This window comes from Seriola aureovittata, chromosome 8 (assembly GCF_021018895.1).
Source record: "Seriola aureovittata isolate HTS-2021-v1 ecotype China chromosome 8, ASM2101889v1, whole genome shotgun sequence".
Classification (NCBI taxonomy): Eukaryota; Metazoa; Chordata; class Actinopteri; order Carangiformes; family Carangidae; genus Seriola; species Seriola aureovittata.
Window position 1 is genome coordinate 17,187,443 of NC_079371.1, and position 22,358 is coordinate 17,209,800.

General features: G+C 44.0%; 1 protein-coding gene across 1 annotated transcript in view; it reads left to right on the plus strand.

Moving 5' to 3' along the window:
• Positions 1-22,358, plus strand: part of LOC130173594 (uncharacterized) — a 100,350-nt gene that overhangs the window by 8,400 nt on the left and 69,592 nt on the right. The gene's annotated exons all lie outside the window — the stretch shown is intronic.

A 22,358-nucleotide genomic window follows, 5' to 3' on the forward strand; every position in this document is an offset into this window, starting at 1 on the left:
GAGGCACACCAATGCTCTAGACGTGCTTGTAGTAGTCTGAACACACAGACAGTGAATGAGAAAATCCTGCTGAGGCGTGCATGAGTGACACAAGCTCGTCCTGACAGTTGCCTAGAAGACCTCTCTGGGTGCGGAGCAGAGGAGTGAAAACAAACCAATTTGTTTCCCCATGCCAGGCAAATAAACACACACACACACACACACACACACACACACACACACAGACACACACACACACACACAGGCACACACACACAGGCACACAGGAGGGGTGAGTCACGAGAACTTTGGGCATCCGCTGAGCTTTAATGTGCTGAACAGACAGGAATGAGAGGGAAGAAGAGCTGGAGGTGGCAGAGAAAAACAGAAAAGGTTAAGAACAGGAGGGTAATGAAGGCATGATGATAGTCAGGTTCGTTAGGTGGCGGATCACTATGGAGGGTTAGAAAGAGAGATATACTGTAGCTTGATTGTAGCATAAATACATAATAATGTAACATAAAGCAGAATTTAATTAACATTCAAATAATCTGCACTTTAATAAGGCTGTTATTACTATGGGGACATTTAATTTGCATGTAAGACACACACACACACACACACACACACACACACACACACACACACACACCAAGCTTGATGTACAGTGCACCGCAAACTAAGAAAGTACTGCAGCGTTCATCAATAATGAAGCAGAGAGAATTTCGAGGACAACAGAACAAATGAATCATACTGGAGAGAACAGAGCAGACAAATGGTAGCATTAACACCTGTGTGTGTGTGTGTGTGTGTGTGTGTGTGTGTGTGTGTGTGTGTGGTGTGCGTGCGTGTGCGTGTGCGTGTGTGTGTGTGTGCGTGTGTGCATTCATGGAAAGCGTAAAAAAAATGACAAAACTATGTAACAAATGGATATCAAATACCTAGAAAATAGCAAGGCCACCCTCACCTTCAGAGAGGCAGGAGCACACGGAACAAGTTAAGTTCATTTTAAGTCAATTATTTTTGGAGGTTGTGCATGGAGCACTGGACATGTTTGAGACTGAGGAGATTAGAAATCAAATGCACAAATCTACAATAACATTTAGATAAGATGTCAATTAGATTTCAGTAGTCATGAGTCAGTTATCTTCACAAAATTAGATTTGTTTGACCTTAAAATCCAAGGTCTCTTTGTTTGTTGATTTTCCATTAAAAATCTGTATGTAGAAGCTGAGAAAGTAGTATTACATCCCAGCAGGTGGCATAAATACATAGTGCATGTAAACAGTAGCAGCAACAGTTTGAGTGAACCTCAACCAAAGACTGAAATATATATCAAAAAAAGATGCAGATGTGATTTACTGACACCACCCCTTGAAAAGAATTCACCCTCAAAGATTATAAAGGAAAAAATTAAGAACATGTTAGTCCAAATATACTTCATCTGATACTATTCTGCAAGATAGGTAAGCTAAGATATATATAAAATGAATGAAATATAATGTACATTTATTTTTAACTTGATCATGCTACTCATACTGACAAAGCAGAGCGTGGGGGGGGGGGGGGGGCAGAATAGGTGGATGGTTATATACATTTTCTTTTTACTGAAGCAAGGATACAGTTTTTAGGCGAGCAGGGGAGGCTCTTTTTCTCTTCCCAGATTTATATATTTTTTCATTCATCACTTTTTGTAGCTCGTTTATTAGCTTATTGTTAGTTTTCTTTAATGCTTTGGTTAACTCTCCCTGCTCGCAGCATTGTTTTTGACTGCAGCAGGCAGCTGTTTTCAGGCAGCAGCCCAGATCACCGCGTTCAGCAACAACAGCAGTCATTGTTCATCATTTCACTTTTTCCATGTCAACTCACCTAGATGTAGGAAAACCTCTCCACACCTCACGACTCTAGGTTTCTGTGCTCGCACTGTGTTGTGATTAAAGGCCCTGTGAAGCTCCTGACATGCAGCTTTAGTTGACACTGTGTCACAGAGGTGTTAATTAAATTCTGTCGTAAGTTTTAATGGTTGTAGTGATTATCTTTTGGTTAGATTTCTGCCTTCCTTAGTAGATAAAAGTCAAGCTATGACCGTTGATATAGGAGCATGTTTTTTTCCTATTGTTACTCCTTAAATAATTTTCGAGGTTTTTTTTTTTGCACCTGCAGTTTGAATAACAACCTTTTGTCCTATTTGTATTTCTGTTAGTTGCATGTGTTGCATCTTAAATCTTAAAACTGATGAATAGCATTTGTGGCTAGATACTATTTATCATTTATGACTATTTTGGTTTGACTTAAGCTACTTTTTTTTGTGGTGTGGCATTTCATTGTAACTACATCTTGTACAGTATGTATGTGTGGGTGTGTGATGTAGTGTGCATAGTTGTGTGTTTGCACAGTATGTTCTTTGTTTGCTCATGTTCAATGATGTATGTATATTTGTGTGTGTGTCTGTGTGTATATGTGTGTTTGTGTATGTGTGATCACTCTGTGCTCCAAGTATTCCAGTCTGCATTATTTAAGGCGTGGCTTTTCATTATTTGTCTTTATGTAACAGCTGCCCAGAGCAGCTGACATGCATCCCTCGTGTGTGTGTGTGTGTGTGTGTGTGTGTGTGTGTGTGTGTGTGTGTGTGTGTGTGTGTGTGTCTGTGTGTGTGTGTGTGTGTGTGTGTGTAGGTGTGTGCTGTACAGTCAGGATCCTTTGAGTCCATGTTTACATAAGAGTAGCAGGCGTTTCACTGTTCTGTGGCATCGGGAAAGCCCTTTTCCACCCACATCCGCTGCTGCAGTCTTTTAGCGAGAGTCGAGTCCACACACACAAACACACACACACACACACACACAAACACACAATACAACTGCCGCTTTGAATAATGAAACAAGACCCTCTTGATATGGCTTCATAAATATTACATCAATAATTTGACATTAATGGGTTTTCCTTCCATGTAATCCTGCCTTCTTATTTGTTCAACGCAGCCACACAAACAACAGAAACTCCTAAAAAGTCAGAACCTCACTCTTGATACAGAATGTTGTGAGGCCTATAGATAACAGTATGGCACACTGTTTACCAAATGTGTTTTTGTTTATAGTACAAACACAGCATTAGTTGATTCGTTAAAGCACATTGTACTTGGAGCGTCATGGCCTGCACTCTGCCACCTATAGGTGTTGTTGGTTGCTCTGATATCTCATGGTGATCACAGGCCTCACAGCTGTTACAGCATGGGGGAAGCCCTTTGTACATCTGTGTGTGTGTGTGTGTGTGTGTGTGTGTGTGTTTGCTTTTGTAATGAGGCGGCGGCTGGTTTCTGGGGAAAGCCCAAGGGCTAACCTCCACCCACTCACTTTTTCTGGATACCTCTCTGTGTATCACTGTGTCTGTGTGTCTGTGTCTCCCTCTCTCTGTCTCTCTCTCTCCCTCTCCCTCCCTCAGTGTGTGTGTGTGTGTGTGTGTCTTTGTGTGTGTGTCTGTGTGTGTGTGTGTGCGTGTGTGCGTGCGCTCACGCTCTTTCAGGAGTTATGTTCACCCTTTGGAAAGGGATCAGCCACTGAATTTCTCACCCAATCCCAGTCACTTTTTCTTGTTCTCTTTCTTCCTCTTTCTCTTCTTCTGCCCTTTCTCAAAATCCATATCAGTTTTTATGTTTTTACTGTCTTACTTCCTCTCGCCACTGTACTCTATTGTACAACCCAAGGGCACAGACGAGGCTTGAGTTCTGTCATCTTCCTGTGGCGTTTAAGTATCATGGTATGGGAGAGCAGTGCGTGTGTGCGTGCGTGCGTGCGTGCGTGCGTGCGTGCGTGCGTGCGTGCGTATGTGTGTGTGTGTGTGTGTGTGTGTGTGTGTGTGAGTGAGAGAGAGAGAATATGGAGTTTCTTTTGAGGTATTGCTGAAACACCTGAGGAGCCATGTGAAAGATTCTCATCTACAAACTATATCCCTGTATTTCTACTGTGTATAAGCTACTAAAACCGAACCCAGGCCTGAGCCACTTATATTTATAAGGAGTGAGTATTTAAGGCCAAATTAAGGTTTTTACCCACTCATCAGAATTCAAATTCAAGCTCCTTTGAAACAGAAAGTGTACGAGATGCTTTGCTGGAAGTGACAAGACCTTGAGAGATGGCTACAGCTATTTTCAATACACACTTACACAGCATTAACTGTGTAGTTGCCTTTGGCTTGGATATATCGGGCAGTTTTTCGATCTTCCAAACTTGTTTTCTTATCTACAATTGCTCATTTATTTATTAATTGCCATCTCTAGAGCTATTGGCGTGGTGGTCCACTTTGGTCCAGAGTAAAATATCGACAACTCTTTAATGCAGTGCTGTGAATTTTTTGACAGACATTCGTGATCCCCATAGATCAAAGCCTACTGACTGGTAATCCCCTGACTTGTAACACTACCATAAGATTCAGATGTTGCTACAGGCTTTATTTTAAAATATTGATCTGGGGATAAGGCTCTTGTGATGTGCCATTTCAGTTTTAGGGGTTCAGCCCTTAACCTCTCATATAGTATCAAGAGATCAAAAACTTTTTCCTATAAGTTGCTTTTAACCAAATATCTACAAAAGTAAAGACATTCTATTACAATCAGCCGCAGTTGTCATTTTTATAGCGTGTTTGGTGCTAATTAGCATGAATGCATACTTGTACACTAGACTAAGTTGATGAACACGGTAAACATACCTGTATTTTAACATTTAACTGTGAACATGTTATCATGGTGGTGTTGGCATTTAACTCAAAGCACTGCAGTCCCCAAGTACAGCCTCACAGGGCGGCTAGCAGCGGCTGTAGATTCATCTTCTTTTAGCGAAAAGAGTTGAAAAACTCATGCTGAGCATCAGGTAAAAAGTTTTAGTTTAAGAAATATTATTTAGAAATGCTTAAGATAATTGGCTGCTTTGAAATATACAACGTTTGAGTCTGTAAATTGGATTACACTAATCTCGGTGAGAAATCAGGAATTTATTCCATGAAATTCATTCCAAAAAACCTACCAACTAAAACAGATGTCAAAAACTTTCTGACATATGAGTGTTGCCTTTAAAAGTCTTCAGAAACCCCTGAGGTCCTAGAGTCAAAAATACCAGAAGTAGACAAAATAATATGAACACATTAAAATACAGAAACAACACCAAGCACTGTAACCTCAAAATAAAAATGCTTGTTTTAACACTTTTCTGACATAGTATCAACAAAAACTGAACTTATTCATTTGTGTGTTCACGTCCTTTTGTCCACACCTTCTCCTTTAATCCTGAGTCTGTTCTGCTGTGGAGTTGAAACAAATGTGCATCGTCATCCTACCTGCATCTGTAATCACAAAAACATGAAACAAGAATCATCATGTCAATGTGACACCCACACTGGAAAATGCCAGAGGAAACCCCATGGAGGTGCAGTACACCTCCATGTCATATGACAGTGTTCACACCATTTGTGTCTGAATTTATTCCCACCATTATTGACTAATCAGCCGTCTGCCTTTGTGTGGAGTGATACAGAGTGTGATGTGTGTTGGTGGGTGAGGTAATAAGTAGAGTCTGTAAGTAGAAGTGCGGTGGGAGGAAAGGTACTGGCTGTTATTGGATGTAGAGTGGGAGGCAGGCAGGCAGAAGCAGGGCTCCCCTGGTTACTGTTGCTCTGTGGGTGGCTACCAGCAGCCAGGCTCTCCTCTCTCCTCATGACACTGTCACTGGGCTGAGGGGGCGATGGACGGGACTACCTCTCTCCCGGTCTCTGTCTCTTCAGCTCATACTCCACGCCCCTTCCTGTACCTGTTGTCCTTTCCAATCTTTTTTCCCCTTCCTTCCCACCTACACAATCTTTCACTTTCTTCCGACAACAGTCCCTGCGTCTTGCGGTTCCTCCACTCTATATCTTTTATTGGCTTTCCTCAGTCCCTCTCCCACGCTGGCGCCCCATCCTCTGGTCTAGAATGGGGGTTTCTGAACACCGCAGTGGTCTGAGGAAAGACCTTTTCTCCAACGCCCCAGCCTCTCCATCAACCTGCCTGAACACCCTGCCCTCCCTGTCTCATTCTTCACTATTTACTTTCTCCTTCCTGCTAGCTTCCTTTTTCATATCGACCCCACCGCACACAACAGCCACAGTCCACATATACTTCAGTATACATTGTAACATCACTAACTTCGTTTTCCACTGATTCTCATTTTTATCTCTTTGCTTTGTTTCGTTTGTCTCCTTTCATCATATTGTGCGTCATTGCTCATGACTGTTTTTGAGTTTTGTATTGCTGTCTTTATTGCTGAGTCCATGTGTGTGTGTGTGTGCGTGCGCGTGTGTGCACGTGTGCGTGTGGTCAGCTGTTCTTAGTGCTACACAGCTGATGTCAGATTGGATAGTCTCAAAGCAATAAGGCAGTAATCTCTTAAAGGCCCAGAGGCTTTTAAGTCCACACGTTCTCTCATCTCTCTCCTCATCCTCTTTTACCTCCCTGCCTCTTTCTCACCTTTAGAAAGAAAGACCATATTACCTCTAAATGGATCTTTTGGTGCGGCAATGGTCTCCTAGCTCTCAGACACACACAGATGCATACATGCATGCTTACACACTCACAAAAAGTGCATGTGCACACACTCACACACCTCTGGACGTTGCTCTGCACCCACCATCTTTATGAAGCTGAGATTTATCCCACCATAGGTAATCATAACTTGCCATACCTGGGACTCATACAAATACACCTTGGCCCCTTTTCTCTTATAATGTGTATACAGTGATCTAATATAGAGGCTACAGGCCAGGGCTTGATAGTCCTGAAACCAGTGGGAATCTGTCTCTTGGCTGTGTCACATTTTTGTGGTAGACATGAGCAGCACAGGACGAACAGTGCAACTGAAGCATATTTTCCTAATGTTTCTGTGCGTTTACACTAAGGGACAGCTTCAGAGCACAGACGCATTAAAACCATGTCTTAATAGCACTGTGCACAGAAATAGAAGCACGCTATGTCGTTTGATACAAAATGTGCGCTTAGGGTGAGCATGAAAGCAGGACGGGCAGACAGACAGGAGAGAGAGCTGCCCCCAAGCTAACACTTATATAATAGTACGTCTAGGATATATAGCACACAGAGGATCCATACTGTTGTTGGTCAACAGTAGAGTCATTTAATACAGGCCTGTAGGAGCCTGATGTGCTGATGTGCATATGCATCCCACAATATTTTCCACTGCCTCAAAGTTTTGAAAAAACTTCTGCTGATAGCACTTCTACGAAAGTTTATATTTGGTACTCAAGTGCCAGAACTGCACCAACTAGGAACAGGCCTGGGTTGTATGCTTAGACTTTCTTTGGATCCTGTGCTGTCTCTATAGCAACCACTGTAGGCAGTTGCTGTGGTAATCACTAGCTGTTCCTGCCCCTGGCATCCTTAAGTGTTTGAAGTTGTCCCAGAGGTGCACCGCTGAATGGGTTAACTCCACCATTCCCCTGATAGGCGTGTTCGTCGGCACGCTTATTTGTCTCTTTGATGTTTCCCAGTGAAGGGGTTATCTGGCATCCGGGTCTATCTGAAGGTGTTTGGAGTGAACATGCAGTGGTCCACAGTCTGACATTGATGCTAAAGCCAAAAGAATAGGTCAATGTGTCTGCCGGTTTGTAGATGCACTACACAAACGAGATGCCCAGCACTCAGCGCAGCGTGGCGCCCTGGGGTGCAGGGGTGTCACAAGCCGTTAGCCAAAGAGAGACAACGGGCGCTGACACCAGTCAGAATGGCAGATGTCCACAAGACTAGGCAGGGTGGCACATGAGGGCACAGGACATGCCAGGACTGGCTTGTAGAAGCTGTCCCCCCTGGACATGGCAGGAAGCAGACAGAGGCGTTTCTAACATGGGCAGCAGGCTGTAAGCACCATGGCTCGACCTCTCATAAACTCAGAGCCACATTAAAGGCTGACAAGATTGATTATGAGCTGATACCGGCAGTGACCTGATGGAGCCATGTGCACATAAGTGTGTGTGTGTGTGTGTGTGTGTGTTGTGTGTGTGTGTGTGTGTGTGTCTGCGCGCGTGTATTTTGTACTTCTAACTTTGTAAGAACCTGCTTAGTGAAGTCATCCCTTATTCAAATGAATGTTTAGGTTTGACGTGAAGGTAAGAATAGGATGCTTTTGGTTGTGTTACTGCTACAGTCAATGTTAGTGATAGGTTTCTCATAAGGATCGAATTACAAAGGCATGTGTAAGTTTGTGTGTGAGTGACAGAGAAAGACAGAGTGTGTGTAAGAGTCTGTCCGATTCTGCTGAGGCCTGTCAAGTCTGACGGCACCAGCAAATTGTCTTCACCAAATAAGTCGGGCAGTATAGATATTGAACACAACCATCATGTTACTGTCAATCTCAGCTCCAGACCAGCGCCCTCTAGTGGCCAAAGCTGTTATCCAGGTAAGTCACTGCACTGTTTCCTCCATGTGCAGCTTTTGTTGAAGAGCATTGTAGATTATTGTAGGATCAGTCCACTCATTCACAGCACCTCAACATAAATAAGTAATGTGGTAGAAATGTACATTTTCATTGTGTAACAGTACCCCGGTGTTAGAGAGTGAGCAGTGAAAAGAGGTTGATTCTCAAACATCCGTCACAGTTTTAAAATATACAATCCCTTTCAACAAGTACTGCAACATCTGTTTTTATTTGAAGAAATTTCTCAGTGAAAATGAAGGGGCCAAGTTTATGTTTTTCTTTGGTTTTATTGGTTTTATTTTTACATTTGCACCTTCCATCATTCACCATTTTTATTTCTCATTTGCACGTGTCTCAAATTGTTTACTTGTCTTATTATCTGTTTGTTGTCATTTGTAAGGCACTTTGAACTGCACTAACCTCTGCAAGAAGGTGCCTGTAAAAGTAAACTTCTATTGATCAATTGATTGATCATGGTCTTGAGTCCTCAGTTTTGGAAGCCATCATTGATTTCTTGGCTGGTGGATTCATTACCATCTGTGGCTGACTGCACTTTTATCAATCTGGAATCAGTTGATTAGCCGTGTGTGGATTTCTTTTAACTTGTTTCTACTTTTGGTTTCAAAAAGAGATAAATATCGAGGCAAGGTGGAAGGACCGAGGATGCAGAACATACAATTTTGCACATCAAGTTTCCTGTGTGACGGTAACCCTGGTGAATGTTTAGGGTGACAGTTGTTTGCAGGAGATACTTACACGCCTATGAGAAAAGCTTTGCATTTAATTAGACACAAAAACCCTGCACCAAATGGAAGCCTGCGGTTGTCGGTGGCCCAAGAGCGTGAGAGAGAGGTGAATCCCAGGAGTTTTAGCTGCACTTATGTAAGCTGTGATCTGATGTGCTGGCAGACCCTCTCTGCCTACTCCTTCACACTCCTCATCTCCTCTCCTTTCCTCTCTTCTCCTCCCAGAGATTACCTCGATTACTCTGGCAAGACATCAGAAGGAAATCAGGAAACGGGGAGAAAGAAAGCAAAGAATTACTGTTGCATGACTGAAATTTTGGCTTTATCATAGCTAGCGGGCAACTGCCATCTCAAAGAGTAGAATATACTTTGGTCAAATAAAAGATTCGGGTTCATACTCCTCCTTTTTTTCTTTCTTTTTTTTTTTGGAACATATCAGGTGCATTTGAACACCATAGATTGACAGGACTGATAGATATGTGTGCAAATGGCAGTTTAGTCGTGCGGTTCATAAATAAAGTATCCGTTTAAGATCAAACGTTCAGCAAACTTCAGTTCGGTTGACAGTCTCTTCAAAGGCCTAGTAGAAGATGGAGCTGCAGCCGATACGTTATTGTAAAGCCACATCATAAGAGATGACAACATTTCTCATTCTATATTGTTTTCCGTCTTTAATTATAAATCTATAAGTGAACCATCCCCCCTTTTTTGCCCCGCTGTGTTCCTGCGTTTGCACACACCAGCATATCATCCGGAGTGATTGCCTCACAAAACATGTCTAATCTGCTAATACTGAATGAAGAAAGCCCATCATCTCGCCAAGATTTAAGACAAGCCTTCCTCTCCCCCCTGTCTTTGTTTTCATCTCTGATGGAAATAGCAACACATGGGCCACTGTGCTTGTCTTTAAGATGGCACACAGCTAATCCTGTGTGAAGCTGGAGGGATCTCTTCAGCTACTCTTGTCAGCGTTGATTTGTCAACAACAATCTTTTGATTTCCTCTGTAAGCTGACACCATCATGTCTGTGCGATAATGTGATAGAGGCGAAGCTGGATTGAATCTGAGTGGGGTGCGTTCAAACCAGGCTGCTGCTCTTGCCACTGTACAAGTGGAGCCTTTGTGGGTTTGTGGACTGTGGCTTTAAAAATAAAAGCTCAACAGTTTAACAAACAAACCAACCAACAAAAAACTGTTGACTTAACTGTGGTGTTTTTGAGGACGCAGGAAGGAAAAAGCATATACATACTGCGGAGCGCCCATTTAATCATGCAATTGTTTGAAATAAGGGGACAAGTATTGAAGGTAATTAAAGATTCCAACCATGGCCGCCTGGCTGGTGAATATGGAGCTATGAGCAAAAGAAGCAAACAACAATTAAAAAACCTCAATAGGAACACCCAGCTTAAAGGGAGCAATCATGTCCGAGATGTTGGGCCTAAATGAGGATGTTGTTTTCTCTTTTCTGTTCTGTCAATCTCCGCCAGAAAGCGATTTCCTCCTGAAGAGTGGCGGCCAGGGCTAAAAGCATGTTTTAATAAGCGCACTGACACATCCATCTTTGTTTCTGAGAGATAAGTCACAACGAGCGCAGAGAAAAGCATCCAGGGCTAGCTGGAAGGATGCCCATTGCTGCGTATCAGTCGAATGTGCTTAGACGCACAAAAACACACACACACACACTTACACACATTTACGTTCAAGCACACATGAACACACATACATACAGAAGAGCTGTCACCCTAACTTAAATCCTATTTATCACCAAACCAATGGGATTTTTCCTTGGAGCCGAAGGTGGTTGGCATGTTCACTTTATGCCTACTCGGAGATTAGTGAATTCAGCCCTGCTCTGTTCCCACTGTGTCTCCTTTTAAGTCTTCCCTCTTATACTCCCCCTTCCTCTTCTTCTTCACATCATTGCGCTGCATTAAATGTGCTTTTATTTGTTTGTTTATTTATTTATTTGTTTTTTTTTCATCTGGGGGGAGGGTGAAGTCTCAGATACCTGGGACTTATAGCTGGCTGGGGCTGGCAGCTGTGCGTGTGATTGAGGAGCGTGACAGAAATGTCCTCATTAGGTCTCCACAAATGCAGTGAAGAGAGGCATGCTACACAGGGGAGGGAGAGAGGAGAGGAGAGGAGAGGTAGAAGGCAAGGAGAGAGGAGAGAAAAGTTTGCAAGCTTTTGACATTCCTCACCTTTTATCTGTGCGGCGTCTCAGGGTTTAAAGTTATGTGTGCTCTAAAAGATATTCATGCACAAGTACGTATGCACAGGCACAAGTTCACTCTCTCTCTCTCTCTCTCTCTCATCTCTCTCTCTCTCTCTCTCTCTCACACACACACACACATACAATGAGTCGCAAAGTGCACTGGAGTAACTCTGTGTCATTATTATACACTATTAATTAAAGAGAAATAATAGAAGCCAGATGAACTTCTGTTCAGCCTAATTATCATGTCTTTGATACTAAATTGTGCAGAAAAAGAGAGTGAGAGCCAGCGAGCGAGCAATAGAGGAAAAGAGAGAGAGAGAGAAATGTGTGTATGGGGAGGTTCAAACTGGGACTTGGGTCTTGGGGAGTGGAACTGGGGGAGAGGAGGATCTTATGCTGCATCCCAATATGGCACCCATAACCCTTCCTTGAAATCAAAGCTCAATTTCTTAATTACAGATTGAAATGAGACACACACAGAGAAAGGGGGAGAGGGAGATAAAGACAGAGACGGACTACAGGGAGGAAAAAGGGTGTAAGGAAATGAAGGGTTGGAAGAACTGGGTAACAGTAGGGGGTAAAGGGGTAGAGGGAACTTTTGCTCAGGGGAAAAACGGCAACAACAAACAAACAACAATCATCTGTTTTATCTTGCTTCCTTTCCTCTACATCTCGTCCTCTGCGTGCATCTAGTGATCTCTGAACTCCGTGCTTCCACGCCAACTCCCCTGTTGCCTTGTTTACATGTTGTTGCTGCTGCTGCTGTGTTCGCAGCACGTTGATCATTAACATCATTATATGTCTATGATACTGCATGTCGAGTCACAAATCAACTTTCCTTCCATCCTTTGTGCTGGTCTAATGAACAGACAAACTTTGCAACCTCTTTTTGTTGAAATGTCTCATCGCTCATTGTCATTAAAGTGCTGTAAAAACACACCTATTTGTTGTCAGTGTCACGGATGTGCCGCTCTCACCGTGTGATGCTGCTGGCAGCTCTGCCGTCTGGATGAGAGATGAGATTCACTAGTATGAGAGTGAGAGGCAGACAACGACAGAGCTGGACACAACAGGAGTGACAACAGGGCGATCAGCAGTGGCTTTCAGGAAAGGTATTCAGCAATAAATGCAATGTGAATAAGTCAAACAGGGGGAGGACGGAGAGATGGAGATGTGGAGAGAGATAGAGGAAAAGTGGAAGAGACAGGGGAGAGGGAGAGAGGAAGAGGGAAGGAGAAAGTGGTGGCACAGCTGAGGTTGACACTAATGAGGAGCCTTTGTGATGGGACCTGACAGAGGAGAAGAAAGCAGAATCCCCCGACACCGATGCTCCACAACACTCCTCCGCTTAATTGGGAGAGCCAGAGCCCACAACGAGGGTGTGTGTGTATGTCAAAAAGAGTGTGTAACTGTTTTAGGAGGAGTAAGTGAATGTAAGACAAAGTAGACTTATATATACTCACTTAATTAAGCCTACATATTGTATGTTGGTGCATAAATGTACGCAACAGCGTTAATGTAGGTATTCACAGCTCACTCCGTGTTCTTGGTAGATTTTCACACTTTTTGGTCCAGAATTTCACGCTTTTAGTTGATGTTGGCAAGATACGCAGCTTAGAGCATTACACGCACGCTGATGGCTTTGAGGTTCACACATCGGATATCTGCCATCTTCTCACATCCTTTACAAGTGTCAGGAATCCAGTGTAATAAACCCACCCTTCCCTCGTCTTGCAGTATCCACAAATGTACAGGCATACTGTACTCGTGCATTCACTTCAGCGGCAGCACTTACATGCTTGCATGAATTGCACTCGATGTTACAGTGCAGCACTCGTGCACATGCATGCACTTAAAACATGCACTTGTGTGCGGACACAAGTGGGGACACTTGCTCGCTGCCTGCGTTGCAGTTTCCATCTTTGACTCGGAATCAATCATTTTTAATTTATCAGAGGGGATTTGTGTCATGAAGGCTGATGCCAACTCCAATAAGAGGAAGAAAACAACACAACAGCAGTGAAAAAGCCAGAGCAAATCCCTGCTCTGATGCGATTATAACACACAACCAAATCAGGGCTGACTTGAATAGACACAGAACACAAAATCATATTAAAGGAAATTCGATGTGCATGGCATTACATTGCTCTCAATCTCCCCTCTCTTCTCTTTCTGCTCTTCTCTCCCTCAGTCTCTCTTTGACTTTCTTACTCCATTTCTTCCTGTCCTTCTTTCTATCTGTCATCATCACCACCGCCTCACAATTTTTCAATGCTAGTGACCTGAAAAATTTGTTGCCAGTAACTTATACGGTTCCTTCCTCTTCTCTGAAGTGATCGTCTGTTTTCAGTAGTGATGCTGCCATCCACCCTCTCCCTGCGGACAGACTCTGTGAGCTCCTCATGTCACAGGTAGCACCCAGGCTTAAAGGGAAATATGTAGGTATTTTAGTTTTAAACATTCAAAAATTTACTAAGATTATCAACAGAATGTGAAGAAATAACAGTTTCGATCTTATGTCAAAATGATCATGCTAACCAGCTAGTCCTGGCCCTTGTGGCTCGTAATACCACTTTATACCTCAGGAGATGAAGAAGTAGTGACTGTGAGTAGGCTATAAACCTGTGCAGCAGCCATCCTCCCTCGGCGACATTCCTCCTCCACTTTTTCCTGGAGCCGAGCTTCTGATGCTGCTGCTCCAGCTGCTCTCCCTGTCCCTCGCGTTCCTCGACCTCTCATGGCTCGTTCTCTACTTCTGCCACCACTACATCTCCCTCTCTCTCTCTCTAACTGGGCAGATTGGGTGTTAAATCATCGTTGTCAGTCGGACAATAATTGAGGATACAGACTACCTGATCAGATTGTAAGGTAAACCTTTGTGGAAAACACTATTCCAGTCCATGCAGGTGTGGCAGCATGTCAACAACTGCGCTATGCTGAGGTTGGATTTAATCAAGCTAACGTTAGCTCAGGGTGAAGGTTGAAATCTCATAGTGAGTGGCCGGTGAGCTCAGTCCTGGAACATGCACGCAGCAGCTCTCGTGCACCCTGAATGACAGGTACACAGTAAAAAAGTTACAGATTTTTTATGGTCCACTGGCCCATTCATGCCGCGAACCATTGGGATTTGTCCCAGTATGCCCCAGTGGCCAGTCCAACTATGGCACAGTGAAGGGCAGGGGGGAGCAGGGACCAAAGAGTGCATTTCAGTATTTCTTATGATATGGGTGGACACCCCCCAGCTCTGGTAATATGCTGTACCCTATTTGTTTGGAGTATGAGTTTGACATTTGGCCAGTTTTTACACATTACACAATAGATTGAAGCTGGATACCATATAATTTTCAACAATACATATACAGATGAAAGGCAAACACTGGCCACAGGGAAAGCGAAACTCTTGTACAATAATGTTTGATTTTAATCACAAAATGGCTATGCTGCAAGCAGGTATCTTGTGGAAAAAAAAACAACAGCTTTCCGATCAGCAAGAGAGGTGAGAAGGGAGAGAAACGGTGAGGTATAGCGAAGGGAGGGCAGGGAAAATACAGTATAGAGAGAGCGAGAGAGAAGAAGCTGAAGAGATAGTAGAGTAGGGTTGTTATGTCAGAGGCAGTCGAGCTGCTCTCATCTTGCCATTATCTCAAGCACCCTCACATTACCATAATAATGGCTTTTAACCAAATGTAGCACTCTCCAACGCAGCACAGGCAGAATCTGTTTTAACCAAATGTAAAACACTCATCGGCTGGCAGCTTAACGTTAACATCACCATAGACTGACGAGTGCTGTGTGAAAGGCATGTGTGGGTTTGAGTGGGAGTTTGAGGCTGGATATAGTCTACTGATGTAGTCTTGATAATACACATAATGTACAAATGCGTCATATAGGCAGCCACAGATATACATCCCTGTTTGACTGCTGTAAATGTTCTGCAGCATCACATGTATCAGTTTTCGAGTATGTGTACCCGTGTGTATGCATGAGCGTTTGCGTAACCATGTGTCTGTTGCTACATGTGCTGTATGTGTATATACATGTGTCGGAGTATAAGTGCATGTGAGTGCGATTGTGTGAGTCAGAGTGGAGCTCCAGGTCTGGCCAGGTACTCTGCGTGTGTTTCCCCCGTCCAGATGGCCTCTCGGCAGGCCTGGGCCGGGGCGCAGGGTGTCCTCCTGCCCTCCCACCCAGCCACCGCAGAAGGTCGACTTGACCGCGCCGCCCGCCTGCCCTGCGATGCCGCCTTCCAGACCAGTAACTCCCTGCCAGAGGAAGAGAAAGAGCCAAAAAATGGTATTGAAAGCTAGTTTGTGCCATCTATGTCATTAAGCAGGTCATATATACAGTAATAATGACCTTCTGTTAATCTGACCAGAGGAATACGCACGCAAATTAAATTTTTTTAAGCTCTCGTCCTCGTTCTCTCTCACATGCTCATGATTCTGCTTTCCACCTTATTTTGCGCTATCCTCCTCCCCTTTGTCTCGCTTTCCTTTGCAGTGCCTCTTCATAGAAAGAATAATGTTATAGTTATTGTGCAAGTGCATGTGTGCAGTGTGAGGTGCCAGGAGGGTGTGGAGACCCACAGATGGTCGGGGTGGTTCCCACTCAGTGAGATCTGGGTCAGAGCCCACTCTCAGATTAGTGGGCCTCACTCGTGAAACACCACCCACAGGTTTCTGGGCAGACCTGGATCTGACACAGAGGTTTTGTTTTGTTACAGAGCGACACTCATCAGTAATATCATATTGTTTCCGCCAGCTCTTGAAAATAGGGATGTCACCTTTGTGTGCTCCTGACTGTTGTGTTATAACATATTGTCTGGGCTTTAAAGTTGAGCTTCCACTGTCTTTCTGAATAGTAGATTTAGCTGTTTGCCTAAAATGTTCATGTAAGTGAAATTTAAATTGCAATAGGATGCTAATTTTGCATGTAGTCCCTATCTCATTCTGGGGGTCTGTCCAGGCCTGCAGAGCTCAAAAACAATGCAGTCCCTTGATAATTCCTTTCAGTGTCTCCTATGGCAGAGAAACTACGATGCAACAGCAAAACAAAGGCAATTCTCCAGCCACTTCGATGAAAACAGCAAACAACAAATCTTTGGATACACAGAACCGCCAAGAGGTTCCTGAACTTTAAATAGAGATAATAACTGTAAGAACTGAATAAAAAGTTTCAATAAGTGGTATGTGCTTTTTCACAGCTTAAATGTGTGAACAGTGTCATTGCGAGGTGTAGCTGGGGGCCCTCTGAATCTGGAAGTACTTAGTGACTTACTGAAGGACACATCAGGAAGGTGAATGCTCGCTGATACAGTTGCTTCAATATGTTCAGGAAGTGAAGGGTATGCATTCAAGTGGTACCGGTCCAACACAGCTGTGGCTCAGCAGGCAGAGGTGTCGTCCACTTATCGTTTGATCCTCAGCTCCTCCTGTCAATATGTCGAAGGGTCCTCGAGCAGGATTCTCAACCTCACTTTGCTCCGGTCAGCAGGCCACCACCTTGTGTGGTTACTCGGGCTGTGTGAGGTGCTATCAGTGTGTGTGTGTGTGTGTGTGTGTGTGTGTGTGTGTGTGTGTGTGTGTGTGTGTGTGTGAGTGGATAGATGTAAAGCAGATTGTACAAAAGCACTATATAGATGAAGCCATTTACTATCTTTCATTTGACTGTTGCCTTGGCTCAGTGGGGGAACCGGACTGGACTTGCTGGATCATATTTCATGCCTTCCCAGTATCTGAACACACTCCCTCCAATGCAGGGACAGGGTTGGGTTTGAAAAACAGAACTATGCTTGTTAGATTTTTGGCTGTACCTCAACAGTGGGGCCGACAACAAAGTTTGTTGCTGACTGACGTATGAAGTTACACCTTTGGTCGGCCAGATGACTGTTGGAACTTCCCCATTGGCTTTTGCCCTTGGTGTGAACAGTTTTTTATGAAGTTATCAGCAGGAGTTTAAAGACAGTGTTGCCAACTTAGCGTATTTGCCAGTAGATTTACCAACTTTTCCGATTCCTTTTCAAAACACCACAACTTTTTGGACAAACCGCAGCTACTTTCCATGGAAGACAGTCGCCCATATTGCTCCATGAACACAGGGTCCGGCTTTCCCTCCGTAGACACACCTCTCTATGCTGACCACATGGCAGCTGATGTAGATGTGATTGAACCGCTAACCTTCTCTCTGAGTGATCATTTCACAAGTAAATGTAGCTGAAGTCAGAGCACAGCTGTTGTATTTAACTTATGTGTATGGTGATTTTGTCAGACAACGTCATGGTTATAAAAAGGATTTTAACAGTGAAGGGCAGCAGCTTGGAAATGGCTTGGAAGTGACTGCTGGTTAACAATGGGCCACACGTAAGTCACTATTTCATACTTGTTGCGCTTTCTGAAAACAGAAACAGATAACATGTAAATGAGAACAGCTTTGTTGAGAATTTAGATAGAAGCAAACAGATGAATGGTTGACCATAGGCATAATGCACGTACAACGCAGTCCAGCCATATACCTCCTTTTACCTAGTTGAGTTTGCAACCACAGCCCTACTAACCCACCTAAATGCCTTTGTGGGTAAGATACTACAGAGCTGGCTTGTCAGTAATCCAACGCACATAAGTGGGCCTGACAGAATGTACAGGAGTAATGGTGTCATAGTGTGTGGTGCAGCGTCCTATTGGTTTAACCCACAGCATGCCATCACAGATTCTGTCAGCTCGCATTCTTTACAATGATGTTCATGCCCTTCACACACACATAAACACACGCACACACACATGCATATACATTGGTACGTGGATTGCCATGTGCACAGACCGGTGCACGCTTACAAACACATTCCAAACCAGCCTAATGAATTAATTACAATCACAGCCTGTGTGTTTGTGTGTATGGGGTGCTAATAGGAAGTGACAGGGGCTGCGGCAATGTACTCATCACTCCAGGCTTCCTGCCTTTCCCCACCGCCTCTCTTGACACCCCCCCACCCGCACCCCACCCCACCCCCCAATCACCCCGTTCAGCTTGACATTTCTATCTTTGTAGTGTGGTCACCTGTCATTCTTTGAGCTGCCTGTTAGCTCATCACTTGTTCTGACACAACTGCATGTGCATGAATACACACAAGTGCATGTGAGCAGCGCATGTACACATACACTGCATGTCTTCTCTCACTGAGTAATTATGCATACATACAATGAGCAAGAAAAACACAAGACTCAACACAGCTTTAACTACCGTGACATATTTCTGTGTGTGTGTGTGTGTGTGTGTGTGTGTGTGTTATGTATTCATCATGTTGTGGAAACAAAAATATGTTAACTTTGTCACATGTGGCAACAGAACCCACAAGGTTAACCATTAGGTGTTTATACTTGGGTTATGGTTAAGGTAATAGTGCGCCGCTGTAGAATAAAGCCTGTACAGTAGCAGTGGGACAGGTTTGTATGTGTAAAGGTGCTGGGTTCAGGGACTCCAACATACAGAGGAATAAAATGATTCAAGCCTCCACAGCAAATATGTGGCATCTCACCTCATTCATTATGTAATGGGAGTAACAGCCCTCCTCCCCCTCCTCTCCTCTCCTCCCTTCCCTCTCCTCTCTCCTCGCCTCCCTATCTCCACCCCGTCCTCCCCTCAGCCTTCACCTTCTGTTCACCACCTGTACGGGAACAGATTCTCTCCTCTCTCTGCATGACACTTCAATCTGTTCTACAGCAGATAGAGGGATGGAGTGTTGGTGTTTTATTTTTATTTTTATGTCTTATTTTTTCCCCCCCGTCTTGTCTCCTGCACGTGGCAGTTGGTGACTGACGTGCCTGGACGCCGCCTCAGGTCAAATTCAAAAGGTTAAAGGTCTGACATTTGAACATAGAGCCAGCAGGCTTGATGTTCACATCCACGTGATGTTGTCCATGCACATACACACAGACAGCAGGCGTTTCTGCATGTTGTGTCTGAATATGTGTGCGTGTGTGTAAGCATCCGTGCATGTATGTATGTCTATGACCTTATGAAAATGGCTCAGCCTATTTCACGTGAGGTCGACAAGCTTTACAGCTTTACTTTAATGTCAATTTTCATATTTATAATTAGCTTTCTCAGCAGTGTTGTATAAAGACTGATAATCTAGAAATGTGAAAAGAAAGCAAAGACATGAAAGATAAGATGGGTGCAAGAAGCAAATGTGAGGGAGCGATGGGTGATACAGATGGATACAGGAAGAAAGGAAGAATCAACAGCAGGTGAAAGGACAAATCATTTACATAGTCGCTCTCAAACGCACATGCAGGTTATGGGGAGATGGCAACAGAGGGCTTATGGTTCCTTCTCATTGCTAAAGATACAACTGATGACAATTCCATTAATCCTGTCAGTCCTCTGCCTCCATCTCTCTCAATCCCCCCTCTTTTTCCCAGTCCTTTTTATAGATGAAAGTCTTCCACTTTTTCTGTCAATGGCCTGCAGTCATCTGAATTAAACATTGATCTTATCGGAAGTTTAGTCACTGCGTCCGTGACGATTCGCTGCCTCCTCAAAAACCACGTGCAAATGTCTCATCGCAGAGGAACCCAAAGCCAAGGAAGAAGGATGAAGGAGATGAGAGACGGAGCAGAGAGAGTTAGAACAGAGGAGACGAGTAAGGGGGGGGGGGGATTTCAAGAGGACGACATTAAAATGAGAGAAAGGAGACAGACGGGGACAGGGGGAGCCGAGGAGGGAGACAAGGAGAACACAGGGGGGATGAGAAGAAAGAACAAGGGATTCGGCAAGCAGCAATTAAGAGAGGAAGGAGGGAGAGGAAGAAAGACTCAGTGGTGGATGAGGCAGGGCTCACACAGAATAGAAAGGGGAAAGAGTTTTTTGAAGTGCAATGTTCAAATCTCTCTTTTGTTCCCATCATTGTCCAACACCTGCCACTACTCATCTCTGTAAAACTCCCTCTCTTTTCCTCCCATTCCCATCCTCTCTCACTCCCACCATCAACAAAGAGACATCACTGCTAATCAGTTGGGCTACTACCACACGGGCTCACGTTCTTCTTCTTCTTCTGAAATATTAAGAAGTTTCAACATCCTCGCCCGGGCAGTTGCTGCTGCTTGCAGCGAAAGGATCACAGATAAAAATAAAGACAATTGTGCTTTGACGTGCACATACATCCTCCTCTGTTTCACATCCATAACCTCTGGTAAAAAGCAGGGGTGGCGGGTGGGGGGGTTATGTTGACAACCAGTTCTTGAACACGCCAGCCAAACTAAGATAAACACAACAGGTTGACCTCTAGCTGGAATGCTCAAGTGTTGCCGTCACCCCTCCCGGGCCAAAACTTCTTCTATGTTTCTTTCCCTTCTTCCTCCATTGCTGGTTTGTTGTTGGGCACCCTGAGGAGACGTGGAGATGAAAGGGAGCTGGTCTCCAGGGAGCACCAGCGTTGAGCGGGGAGGCCCTGCGCTCTCTCAGTGCTCATCCCTGCAGCGGCATGCCATCTCTGGGATGAAGCATCTCCAGAGTGGGACGGCAGGATTTGGGTCCTCCGGTTCATGTTCACCCCTCTTCATAAGTGCATTGTACACACACATTTAAAACACAGACAGACGCACACACCTTGGAGGATGTGGTCCCCAGTGAGCATTACGGATAAAACTTAGATTCAGTCTCCGCAGTATTCATGTTAGTAGGGTGTGTTGGACTCGAGGGAAAGTAAAAAGCGAATTCAACATAGATAACAGCAAAAGCGCGTTAGGGAAGCAGAATAAAACTAATGGGCGAGTTTTCATAGAATTCATGAATATCTCTCTTCTCCTTCCCTACCTCTCTGTTCCTCTCTGAGGTCTTCTGGCAGCTCATGGCAGAGTTCCCTCACACCCATGGCCCCGGGGTGGCACAGCTTTGGCTCCCAGAGTGCACTACTGCACTAGGAATACCTCCCCATTTGGGTCAATCCCTCTCTCTCTTTCTCTCTCTCTCTCTCTAGCTCTCTTCCAGTGTCTCTCTCTCTCTCCCTCGCTTGCTCTCTTTTTGCTGCAGTAGGTATGAATAATTAAACCTGCGTTTCCTCTCCTCTCATGTCATGTCTCTGTCTGCCACCCCTCCTCCCGCCCTCTCCGCTGTGTCTCTCACTCAGGCTGAAGTGTTATAACAGAAGTGAGTCATTTAGAAGAGGGAAAAGGCTGCAGATCAAGGAGAGTTGAGTTCAGTTTGGAACTTGGCATGTTACATAAGCTGTCACTGTGTGTTATTGACTGAGAGAGAGAGGACGGAGGAGAGAGATTGAAACTGAGAGAGAGAGGAAAGGAGAAAAGGTGAGACTGTGATAATGGTGAAAGAGCGAGTGACAGAAAGATGGAGAGCGAAGGATCATGAGAGAGTTACTGGCATGTAGAGTGATGTTGCAACAGAGGTGATAAAGTTGCATTTATGGTGTTGTAAGCTATCTTTCGTGGACAAAACACTTGTCACCATTTGTAAAAAGCCCTTCAGAACCTGAAGGATCTATTGTTGCAAGTGTGACAAATATATAGTCCTGGCTTGAGATGAAAAGTTCCCTCTATTATCTATTTTTATTAACCAGGAAAGTTCTTCACTGAAGTTAATCTCTGTTTGAAGGGGGTGTCCTGGTCAAGATAACAGCAGCAGATAGAGCACAGACGTTACAAAACAACATACTCAAAAAGAAAAAAGGAAATGTTAAACAGTGCCAATTCAAATTAAATAGATTTCAGGCTAATGCAGAGAATTTATGTTTAGGATTTTACTCTGACCTCTGATGTCGTTTGCAGGCTTTGATTCATAAAGTAAATGAATAAAAGATAATATAGAGATACAGTTAATGTAATATCATAAAATTCCAAAAGTTAGAAAAAAGTTGTCGGAGACAGTTTGAAGATCGAATCGATCGAATCTTTTTGAAAAGTTTCAAAGGTGGTAGTAAGAGACAGCAACATACAATATACATAATTTACTAAAACT